Source organism: Lactuca virosa, chromosome 7, assembly GCF_052849685.1.
Source record: "Lactuca virosa cultivar CGN04683 chromosome 7, Lactuca_virosa_CGN04683_v6, whole genome shotgun sequence".
Classification (NCBI taxonomy): domain Eukaryota; kingdom Viridiplantae; phylum Streptophyta; class Magnoliopsida; order Asterales; family Asteraceae; genus Lactuca; species Lactuca virosa.
The window spans coordinates 70,743,466-70,757,019 of record NC_136432.1 but is presented as its reverse complement, the minus strand read 5'-3'; positions in this window follow the sequence as shown (position 1 = coordinate 70,757,019).

The following is a 13,554-nucleotide window of genomic DNA, read 5'->3' as shown; positions in this document are numbered from 1 at the left end:
CAGCATCAAGTTGTCTCTTAATATAGTCATAATTTTCACACTTGTTGCTGAATTCTTCCTGAAGCTTCCTAAAGTCCTTTATTTTTGTTTCTAACTGGGCCTTTAGGGGTTTCTGTCCTTTCCTGAGTTGATAACCTTCATATCTCAGGTCCTCAACTTCTCTTTTTAATAAATCATTATGTTCACGAAGAAGTTTAATCGTGGCTTCACATGATTGAGAACATGAAACTTCACATGATTGAGAGCAAGAAACTTCATTGACCGGAAGGTTTGTGGAACTCATTGTTTTTCGACAATTCAAAGCGTCAAGTTCTTCAATTACAGCAGCAAGACTAAGACGATTGAGATCTTTTGTCTTCTTGATGTCAGCCACGTTCATATCCCATGATTTCGGAAGTGCATTTAATAGCTTTTTGTTTATCTCAGATTGGGTCAAGAAGATCCTAGCTATATTCATCTCAGTAGTGAGTGTGGTAAAACGTTGCAACTGAGCTTCCAGGGTTTCTCCAGGGATATAATCGAACATGTTGAAATTTTGTCTTAACATCTCCTGACAACTCTCTTTCATGTCTTCAATTCCCTCGTAAACTTCAAAAACTATTAAAAGCACAACTAGAACTTAAAAGTCAAACTTAAATTTAAAAAAAACCCTTTGACTATAAACCTCAAAAGTCAACCTTAAAAGTCAAAATTAAAAAGTCAAACTTGAAAAGTCAAACTTAAAAGTCAAACCGAAAAGCTAAATTTGAAAATTTTAAAAGTCAAACAAGAAGGTCAAAGTTTAAAGTCAAAGTCAAAACTTTAAGTAAAAAGTCAAAAATAAAAGTCAAAATTTAAAAACTAAAATTTTTGGTTGAAAATGGAATTTAAAATGAAAAGAAATTGAATTTTGGGATGAATTTGTCAAATTGCGAAACTTGGATGCGAGAATGAGATGTTAAGTTTAAAATTTCGAGGGATTGAAACAAATGATCTGTTGGTCGAGTTGGCTAAACGCGCTGTGGCAATGACCTAGAGGTCCCGGGTTCGATCCCCGGCACCCCAAACTTCGCGTCCCTTTTTATTGAAGCGCGCCTGAATCCCACTGATGCTGCCGAGCCGAGCCGATCCGTCCTCCAAGCCGCGATCCACCAAGTCGTATTCCGAGCCGAGCCGCAGACGATTCGAGCCGTAAACCGCCGAGCCGAGTACTCCGAGCCGCAAGCCGGCGACCGTAAACTCCGTTTACGGCCGTAAACTCCGGACCGTAAACTCCGGCGACCGTAAACACGTTTACAGCCGTAAACTCCGGACCGTAAACTCCGGAAAACCCTAGCCGCAGCCGCCGCAGCCGCCGCCGACCGTAAACACTTCGGAAATCGCTGTTCTTGACGAAAAACAACGTTTTTGCCCCTTTTTGCTCCAAAACTCGATCAAAAACTCGTTTTTAGGAAAAACGCGAAGAAGAAACCCCCCCTATTTTGCCAAGATCTATCCAAAAACGCAAAAATCTCTTCAAAATAAGATCAAATAAGCTCCAGATCTGAAAAAATTGACTGATACAATCCAAGCTCTGATACCAATTGTAAGTCCCTAATTTGCTTGTGTATCAATCAGATCCGTTTGATGGTGCGGAATCCCAATCAAACGGATGATGTCAGATCAAATAGAAGAGAATGAGAAGAAGAATAATATGAATCTTGATTGTATTGATGAATATGATTGAAGTTCCTTACACAAGATTCACTTTCTCTCTCTAGAACACACCTTAGAATACACACACTTAAGCTCCTCTAGTGTTCATCAATCTATTCCTCACACCCCTCACCCCTATATATACTCAATTGGGCTGGCCTTGGGTTTACGGCCGTAAACGGAGTTTACGGTCGTAAACACCCATTGGGCCGTAAATAGAGTTTACGGTCATAGAGTTTACGGTCGTAAACCTGTTTACGGCCGTAAACACTACCTGGCCGTAAACCTGACCGTAAACACATATAATATTACAGAAAATTACAATCAACTAGAAAAGCAAAGTATAAACCATATTTTTGACCCAACATATAGAATTTCTTTATGTTGAATCTTTTCAACATAACATCCATATATGTCCTTTGACTAAATTTAATTAAAATTTCTCGATCTAAGCTCTTAGATTTCGAAACGAAGTATAATATTCTCTCCCTTAATTATAGCAAAACAACTATTAAACCTCTGCAACTTTGCAAAGTGTTACTTTTGTTTTCTATAATTAATATTGCTAACTTGCAACACTTAAAATAATAATCATGCTCCCACTAACATGATGATTATCTCCTTACCAACATAACACTTATGCTCCCACTAGCTTTGACATGTATTCAGAAATCAGCTGAGCTTCTAGAAAACAATGCTTATTGAATTTCTTAAGTTCATATTTCTAATACTAGATGCTTCGATAAGCCTTTATCTAAGCTTCTCAAACTCATACACCTTTGCTTAGATAACTTATATGTGTGTCTAAACAATTTCAGCACTTATAGCAATAAGTCTTAAATGTTTAAACTGATTGCCAAATCTCACAATTCGAACTATGAAGAGGGATTCCGTAATCATAATCGAATTTGAGAATGCAATTTACACAATCGCTATCTCCTTAAAATCTCTCTTAGTGAAAGAGTTTCCTCACAATCATTTTCATGAAGGAGATAAACCTTATGACACTTAGATTTTATGGCGTATGTGCTCTTATCCATGTGAATTTGTCATAACCATAATCATACGATAATGTTAGTGACAAATCCAAATTCTTATGGACATAACTTGTTCATTCTTAATTTCTTGCCATCAAGGGTCCCACCATTGCTTCCAAGTTATTGAGCAGCTCACCCCTACCTTTCAATGTACTTTCCATTGATCAAGGTGCTTTGCCTTACCCAATCTATTAAGAACTCATAGAACTCACATGTATAGCTGACTTAAAACTGGAATGACACAGAAACAAACTTATGTCAACACGATAGTTTACAAACCTCAAGTCGTGTGCTAGTGATTAACAATAGGTTTACTCTTGATTAGTTCTTGAAACCTTTCAAGATCTTTTAAGACTCCCACTATCTTCTTGACATATAATATTCTCTTGTCAAGAACCATTTCTCGACAAACAGATATTCAAGAGTTAGTGCGGGTTCTTATCAAGATAAACACTTCACACAATTGGTCTTAATTGGTCTTTGTCTTATCCAAGACATCACAATTTACCAATTTTCAAATGTACAAAAGTAAGAAACTTTTCTACTCCACATTTGATGAGTGTTATAGACCTATTGAAGATGTGTTACTTACTTAAGACATGTCACTCAATACACAATCTTTGAGTACAACTCTAAGACTTGATTTTTTTTTTGAACGAAATATGCATCACCTTATTGACTTAACCACTACAACAATTCCCGATTCCTCTTCTTAGCCAAACTAGTGCACTAAGGTGTCCTTAGAGGATGAATTGTAATATGGTTCTAACAATTACTAAGACGATCATAAAACACGATACAAAAGTACTCTCCCTTCTTCTTAGATTGGAGAAGCCTTTTATCTTTCTGCCTTATTGATTCTTCTTATTCGTCCTGTCATTCATTGAAACTTTTCAATGATTCAGAATTACACTTAATATTGTAAGCATAATCAAATTTACTAATCTTTTTAGTAAATATGACGAATAATCTTATTGTTATTTATGGTGGACTTGACCAGTGCACAATATTGTGAACTCGATATCCTAGTCCTTCACTTGACTCTTTGTCAAGGAATTAGTCTTAAATTTTCTAAGTACCAAGATTTCCATACATCACATGACTCAAATCATATGATTCCAAGCTTCTGTCCAATTAAAACTAGGGCGATGGGAATCTTTCCTTACTTAGAAAATTATGAGATTACCATAAATGACATAACTAAGAATCACATCCACTTAATATTGCTTATAATAGAAACACACAAGCATCAATTTTTTACAAATGAAATTGCAAGCAGATATAAATAAGACAAAACTCAAAATTTATTTTATTTATAAAAAGGGTGTGGAAAACTTGTCCTTACAATTCAAATGGAAAAACTATGCTATTACATATTCCTAGGCAATCTATCATAACTCTAAAAGTTGCAGCTCAAAATTTCGATCTTCGAATCCATGCGATCGTAATCCGTTTCTTCGCGATCAGACTTAGCTCACTTCTTTCTTTAAGCTTCCTTTCTTTTCTTCGATCCTACAAAACATCAAAATGTAATCTTATCACATCATGTATTAAGAATCTAAAATAGAAAACTTAATAAAGTTAGGTAGTGGATTTTACCTGAAGCAGAGTCATACATCTTGACTCTCCCATCTCTTAGATCTCTCAGGTATTTAGGGTAGCTTCGTAACCAATTCCCCCTCTTTTGGCAGTAGAAACATATGGATTCTTCTGGGATGGTACACAGGACTATCTCAGACTCAGCCTTTCTCTTGCGTAGAGAAAACTTTTCTGGACTTCCAATGTTGTCATTGCCCATAGAAGGTTGGGATATTGATTTACCAGACAAATTTGCTCGACCAGTGCGCCAAATCATTTTTGATTCAGTAGCAATAAGCAAATAAGTCAAATCAATGAGGGTTACGTTGTGGTCCATCATATAGTACTCTCTAACGAACTTACCATATGATTCGGGAAGTGACTAAAGAACCAAGTCAACAGCCAACTTCCTTGAGACATCGACACCCAACATTCCCAATTTATCAATATGCAACTTCATATCCAAGACATGAGCACATACAGACTTTCCATCTTTGTGTCTTTTTGCCAATAGGGCTTGAGTGACCTTAAAGTTTTCAAGTCTTCGAACACGTGGGTCAGGGAGAATTATTGGAGGAGGTGGAGGAAGTGAAGCATGATTTCCATTTCCAAAATCAAATCGTGGAACATCATCTTCATGTGGAAAACCTTTTCCAAAGGATTCAGGAAGACCATAGTTGTTAGATTTTGACATCCACAAAACGGGAGAAATTCAAGTTAGTTGATTGAGTCCTTAATAAAACAACCAAATGAGATATTAAGGCTAGGACCCAACACAATATTCTACAACTTGGAAGAGGGATGTCGTAATCCAAATTGCAGAACATTTGAAGGTAGGTAAATGACGATTAACCAATTTCCACCATGAAAAACAAAAATTGAAGGTTTAAGTTTTAAATGAATTGAAACTCCTAGATCTTTTGAGATTCATTGAACTTTTCAATGGCATGTTTAATCTCGATTATGCCCTTCATTTGTGATTGGGATGCCAAGGATCACAAATAAGGTGTGAATAACCATGCGAATGTACGTGGTGCCCTCAATGTTACAGTCACCTAATCGACGTGCCGGTTAACCACACACGCTCCATCGATCTATGACAAACATCGAGTCACCCTTTGCCACCAATGCCAATCCCAACTTAGTGTGCCGGTTAACCACACACGCTCCACTAATTGTCTCGGCAAGGGTACAAAGTGTAATTCCATGGAATTGCATCAAATTCACTTTTTCCTAAAGTAACTAAGATTTGGGAATTTATAAAAGCGTTTAGTTACTTCGTATTTCATTATACTTATAATGGAAGGTTGCGTCCTATCCTACCCCTTCGACTAACGACCCTCCACTAGTCAAGAGTGCGGTGGGTAAGAGTGGATACCCAATGGCGGTCATTTTACAGGCCGCTTCCTTAAACACCCCTTATAGACCAGCTTCGTGAAGGAGGCCTATTAAGGGTAAGACTGACTCTTTACTTATACACATATAATATATTAGACTTTTAATTTTATATAGCATAAGGGTGTATTTTACACTTTTAAAATACTAGGTGGTCTAATTTAATAAATTATGCTTTTAATTTAATTAAATATAAACCATATCAATATGGATTTATTAACTCTCTTTTAATTATACACTTAATTAATTTAATAAAACCATAAGGGTGCAATTTGAACTATTCAAATACTAGGGTTTTAGAATTTAACATTTCAAAATTAAAACTTTTAATCAAAATTTTAAATTCCAAAACTTGAGTGCAAGTTTTGAAACTTTTCAAAACCTTATAGATCAAATTACAAATAATACAATTAATCAAATAATTGGTGATTATCTAAATTTGACCTAATTCAATTTCCTTTCAAGATAATTTAAATAAAAAAAATACAAATAATTAAATTTATCTTATAAAACAAGTAATTATCTTATTTATGACAATTATCCATTAATTTGATTAGGATATCAATTATCATAATAGAAAATTCTGATTTTAATTTGAAAAAACAATTTATGGTAATTATCCAAAGCAAATTAAGGCAAAATTTTCGAAATCATGTTGTCAGACTGAATTCACGAGGTGAAACACACTGTGTTAACGACGTGAGTCTGGTTTAATTCGAAAATCTACTGTCAGACTGAATTCACGAGGTGACACACCGTGTTCACGACGTGAATCATGTCAGATTTGAAATTCGCAAATTTTCAGCTTTGAAAACTTAATTTTACATCAAATACAATAGAAGAACACCCTAGTCTCTGATACCACTGATGGGTTTTGATCAATACAGCAATCCTATGGTGTACATGCAAACCCTAATGCTTGGATCTTGTTCTTCTAGTTATACATGAAATAATCTTCCAAGACTTGAAAACCCTAAATCTAGCATAACAATTTCGAATATAACATATGAAATTAGGGTTTAGATCTTAGCTTGATTGTTATGTAGCAATAACAATCATAATCTTTCTTGATCTTGACTCTTGAAAGCTTAGTGCCTCAAATGTTGCACCTCTAATGGAGTCACAAACACCATAAGCAACAAGATGAACAAGGAGAGAGGGAAGAAGCACCAAAAATGTTCTAGGGTTTCTCTTAGAAGGTTGGACACGTTTTTGGGGCCTTAGGGGTTCCTTGTATAGGTAGGCTATTAGGGTTATCAAACAAGGAAACCCTAATCTGACTGCTTAGGCCCTAAGCAGCCCATGAACTCCCTCTTTAGAGGCCTTGGACGAATTCTTATGGGTTTCCCCATAGATTTCGTCCACTCCAACCTCTATGGATTCCATTAGCCCAATATTCAACTATCACACAATTGACAGTTCTAGTCCCCTTTATTTAATTAATGTCTTTTAGCCACAAAATTAATTCTTATTAATTCTTGACTAATATTAATTAAACAATATGATTTCTCTTTTAATATATTATTCATATAATATATTAATAAATCATAATTAATCCTCTTTCTCCTTAATTCATCCTATCAGTTGCTATGGTGAAGGCAACCCAAAAGGACCATGCTCACAATCGGGTCAAGTACATACCCAAATATTTATGGACTTAGACACTAATCCAACACTGTTGGCCTATAGTATGCAGATAAACGAGTTTATCAGAAGGAAGAATAAGTTTTGGGAAGATGGAAACAAAGCAAGGGCAAATTTTAATGTCAAGAAATTAGCAGAAATTCTGAAACCTGGAAGTTCGTTCAACCAAATGTCAACGGCTGATTTCAACCTTAGATCCCTTAGTATCTACCAATTAACACATCTAGAAGCTGTTGGCAATACTGAGACGTATGATACCTGCATCAGGAGCTTTAGGTTAAAACTCTAATACTGATCACAACCCGTAGATGTCGCCGTTCACCTCCGACGGCATTCTCTCGTAGTCGTCGGAGGTGCCTTCATTATGCTCAATGTTTTTCTTTTTTTTTTCCTCCTAAATAATAATACAGCCGCCATCACCAAAATAAATCTCATTCCTTGGCTTCTTCTAATGCCTCCCTCTGATGGTATCTTCTCTGACAACCTCTGATCTAGAGTTGTCTCTCTTTATTAACACCGCAGTCGTCGATCTTACCGGAATTGGCTTTGTCCTCTACAACTCGGGCCCTCTTTCTCTCTCGCTGACTTTGTCCAGACTCCTCTATCGCCGACTCCTTGATCGTCGTCGTCGTTGTCAACTCTCTTCTACTTCTACAACGAAACCGCCTCTGCTCGCCACTTCTTCTCTCTTATTCTCCGTCAAGCTGTCACTGTTAGTTGTCATCATCAAAGTTATGCCACCGTCGTTGCTGTCTACATCTTTGTTTATTTTTATTTTTATTTTCTTTGTTTTTCAGTTTCATCGTCCTCTTGATCTAACTGCGGGGGATGTTAGAGGGCTTTAGTGTTTAGGCCCAAAGTCTTTTAGGGTTTAGATTTTATCTATATATTTGTATGTAATCTCCATTTGAGCATCAATTAATAATATCAATCTATTCTATTATCTTACAAGATGTGTTAAATAGAGGTAGAACTATGATAATGGAATCATATGAACGTGATTATGTAAATGTTAGATGTTAGAATTATCATATGCAAAAGGCTAGGATTATCTAGACATGTCGTGAACAGTGATGTATATACATTTTCATAGTGTCGTAGATCTAATATTACTTAACAACTAACTATATTTTCGTCCATACGTCCGAAAATTGTAATGGATATATTGTTTTCAGCAATCAATAAAACCTTGTCTAATTCTAATAACTTCAAGATGGTAATGTTCTGCCATACATTCATTAACCTCCTTTTCGCACAATCAATCCATTTTTTCACAATTTTTAGTTGCCTCTATTCTAATAAAAGACACTTTGTGTTGCCACGTGGCATCTCCTTAGGCATTCTCATTTTCAAATTGAAATACCCAATTTTCCCTCAAGCCTTTAAAATTCGTATCATCAATTAAATACCAATAAATCGAGAAATAATATCATCTCCAAATTTGAATTGTTCATATGTATCTTTGGAACACATCTTATAGTCGCCTCCTCTCAGTTTCAAGTTTTTGTCTTTGAGTTTAGGGTTTTCCAAAGACGAAGATGAACTGCTTAGTCTGCCCAAGTAGTGCTCAACATAATGCAAGATTGCTCTTTGTCCGCCCTCTCTTCTATCCAGTGAGGCTTCTCTTTTATCTCTCCTGGATTTTCTTTAATGATAGGAAGCTTTAGGGGGTATTGGAGAGCTAAAATAGTGGAACCTATTTTCCGACCCCCATCATTTCAAGTTTAGGTAAAGTCTTTTTGTACAGTTTTGGTATGACATTTTACTGAATCGAGTTTGGATTTGTTTTTTTAATGATTTTTCAAATCGCCTTTTTATTGAAAATTCATGTGATCTTATGCAAATTCTAAGGTGAAAGAAAGGCTACACCTTTTCTTGAATGGTGAAAGTATAAAAATCGATTAAAGAAGCCAACAACACTTCTCTGCAAGTTGAAGTGCGTATGTTATGGCAATATGTTCAAATGGGTGTTTTATTTTTCTTGTATAGATATAATGTTGAATATACTTTGCATTTTTGTTCTTTTTAAAGGTTCCGCTATTAGTTACCATATTCAACAAGTAAGTCAAAGCTTAGCTTTTTTATTTAAGGAGAGACAATGATTAGTATACATTCAGAATCTTAACCTTTTTTATGAAATTTATTGCATATCTTAACAATTGATATTTGTAGAAGTGTTAAATATGCCATCACTTCATTGGAAAATGTGCACAAACCTCAATTATACGTTGAGCCAACTCTTGTGATACCTCTCGACCTACTTGATCTCGGTATATACAAGTACTATAGCACATTATATTCCTTTCTTTAATGTTTTCTAAATAAATAGCTATTTTTTCCAATCCATTAACTCTTAAAAATCTTCATTTTCTCTGTGGATTAGTGATCTAAAGAATGAAATCCTATATGTTTCCCCCGAGGATGAAAAATTGTTGCAAAGTATGTGTCTATTATAATTTTGTCATCAAGAAGAATTATTATTTGCAATTATTTTAGGATGGATAGATAATTATGTCATTTTGCTAATGGATACAGCTAAAGGATACATTGTCATCGCTATCTGGGGTTCTAACAATAACTTCATCTTCGTGGGCAGGTTAATGGTCTCCTTCGTCTCCGTCTCTTTTCAAAATAATGCATCTTACCTTCATTATCCACATATCCTTCGGTCCTTACCCTATGCCTATGTTGAATACCTATCTTTTGTTTTGGTTATGGGGTTGTTTCATTTTCATTTTGCCTCCATAATTGAAAGATAAGTTTGATTAGTTATTGAAGAATAGCAGTTTTAAGAAAAGAAAGTCCCTCATTATACTTTTTAGAACTCAACTGATATGTTTAATCAGGTTGGACAAGTGGTTTCAATTATAATTTGTAAATCTATCATTTTTTTATTTTGTAGTTGGGTTTATATGTTAAAGTATATAAACAACTATTTGGACTAGTTATGTCAACCAGGATGGCGGAAACGTCTGGGGGTGCATGGCTTTCATATAATGTATCATAACAAATGAAGAATAGTGATCAAAGCCATATAAGCATCATAATTTATAATTAAGAGATTACATTGTATCCAAACTTGGTTTGTTTCAAATACCAAATACATATGACAAAAGTACTTAACATGATGTTGAAACGCCCCATCCTCAAAACCATTTGATTACTTGTTTACTGATTTCCTGAGAATACAAGTAGTTTTAAAAAGTGTCAACAATTAAGTTGGTGAGTTCATAAGAGTTATGTATGAGAAAAATCTGTAACTTGTCCTTGTAAAATGATAGAGTATGCCTTCAGAAAATCCAATATTTTCTTTTAAGTTGGTGAGTTCATAAGAGTCTCGTCTAATAAGTGAGCGCCAATTCCCATGAGTTGTTTTGGATATTCCATGTTTATTTGGTGTTGTTCGGTGGAACATTCCACATTCGAATTCTTTGGTGCTCGCACCAGCTCGGGAGCGGCTATGATCTGGTGGCAATGTTGTGCCCTGGTGTTTGTGGCGAGGGTCGTCGCTGATCCCTGGCGTGTGCTAAATTTAACTATGACATGGATCGTCGATGGTACGAGGTGTAGTAAGGAGATTGCCAACCGTCCGAGCAGAATATTGTGTTCTGCTGGATACCGGATCACAGAGAATTTGATTGTTCGTGTGATTCGGTCCCTCTCGTCGTCACTAACCAATGTTAAGGGCAGCCGAATAGTGCCCAATGGCCATAAACTATGTCCGGTGAATCCTACCAATGGCCCACCGGTTGGGGGCTGTAGCCCCTCCTTCCACGCATCTGGTAGTTGCCTGAAACAATGCTCATAGAGTATATCGGAGCAACTACCATTGTCAATGTATATCCGATGGATTTTCGTGTTACGAATGAATCCAGATATGAGGAGTGGGTCTCGCGGATCCCAGTTCAATGGTCTGGGATCGCTGCTCGAGAAACTAATATTGAGTAGATTTCTCGAGAGTACCTCTATCTCGTCTTCCGCTTGGTGAGGTGTGTTTCTCTTACGAGACTTAGAGATAGTGAGTACCTTCATGTCGTCATACGGAGGCTCCTGCAATAGATCGGGATGCGATATCACTGTCTGAGGCAGTGAACCATCCAACGACAGTTGCCAGAAACTGCTCTGGAGTACTGGCTCCGTAGTCGGCGGGATCTGTGCCATTAGCACATGAGTTGGGACCTGTGTTCTATACTCGTAGTGATGGTTGTTGGTTACCGTCACCGGTGTTCGAAACAGGCTGTCTACTGCAGTCGTAGATGCTGTTGGGTTTAAATTGCCCTTTTGCAGAGAACCAACGTCGTTTATTGGCTATATCACTCTAAGGATACGTCTGGATGGCGCCAAATTTTGCGACAGGATCTTCAGGGGGTGAGATGTTGGATGATGGATCAGACCTTGAAGTTTTCCTGAGAACACAACACAAGAGAATCGTTAAAGGACGTCTGAGTGTTCTCCCAGGGCGTCACTCTGACGATCAAGTTAGTTTTCTGAGAGAGAGTGTTTAGGGTAAAATCAGTGAGGAAGAAGATGGATCCCCTCCTTGAGATGGAAGAGATCCTTTTATACCTGTCACTAACGGATCGTGGGGACCCTGCCCAATGAGTGTGAGACGTGGCCTCCTCTAACTGGGAGAATTATGCCCACGCTAACTATATGCCTGGTGACGTCAGTTCTGGACGTCACCTAGGCTTTTTGTCACATCCTGATTGGTCGTGAGTGAGTAAGAAGATCACGAGGAATATTTTATCCTCATGAAGGGGAATGAAATGTCTCCCTAATGCAGGAGAACTTAGGCCAAGACCGGGTCTTGGCCAAGGTTCTAGCGTGATAACATCTCGTTTATGCTTCTCGTTAGATTTAACGTGGCCGTACATGATAACGTTAACACTAACTCTTTCATATTTCTGACTAGTTTTAAGACACATGTCCCAAACAACATATTTTGGATTATATTCCACAAAAATGGTGTTATAACTAGGTTATAACCATTTTTGCTAGAAAATCATATTTTGTTCATAAACACTCTAGCTTTTAAAGTTTTGTGGTTATAACTTTTTCTCAAGAGCATATTGTAATGTTTAAACTTGTTTTTCTTAGTTTTACATTTCGAACTAACATACCACACATAAATTTTCAAGTAACTAGTAATAATCATATTTCATACAAACAATACTTTATACACAACATAGAGATGATGCATGCATAATAATTTGTGTTATTACACAAATTTTACTTGTATCCCCCCCCCCCCCCCTAAAAAATGAAAATCTCGAAAATATGGGGTATGAACTCACGTTATGTGTGTTTTCTTTATGAATGAAAGGTTGTAGATGGAAAGTTTCAACTCAAGAACACTTGAAGAACACTTTGAAGATTTGAAGATCCTATGAATAGTAACACATGATAATGTGTGTAAATGGATTGAAACTAGTTTATAAGTGGGAAGAATCACTAAAAGATGAAGGAAATACTTACCAAAAACTCAAGAAACAACTTGGAAGAGATTTTCTAGGGATAATGAGATCTTTTCTTGGAGAAGAAGAACAAAACGGAGAAAAATGATGAAGGGAAAAGGCCTTTAGGCCGAGATCATAAAGGGAGGGGGAAAAGAGGGTAGGTGGGGTGGATAGGGTGAGTTATGAGGGTGTGCATGGGTAAGGGTGAAGTGTAAGGTTTTGTGGGAAAAATGAGAGACAATTTTGTCTCTCTTTGCTTTTTATAAAAGCAAAAGTCAACTAGCTTTATTTTTATAATAAAGTTGGCATTTTTTAAGTTACATGTTTAGATGTCTTTAAAAGATTATAACATATAGCTTACATCTAGAGAAAAATATATGCACATTTAGCATGACTTAGCCTTTGTTCTAGTTTTTGCCCATTTTTAACGATATTTACCGGCAACTAGTGAAATAAAACTTTGTAAAACTTATTTTTACCTTTTTGGGATATTTAACTCTGGTTAAATTTATATGTTTAAAATAACATATTTTAGTCAAAACCCTCAAAAATGATGCCATAAACTTGTTATGACTATTTTTGTTAGAAAACCCACTTTTACATAAAATAATAGAATTTTGAGTTTTATTTTTGTGAAACTAACTATTGCGACAGGATCTTCAGGGGGTGAGATACTGGATGATGGATCGGACCTCGAAGTTTTCCTAAGAACACAACACAAGATAATCGTTAAAGGACGTCCGAGTGTTCTCCCGGGGCGTCACTCCGAC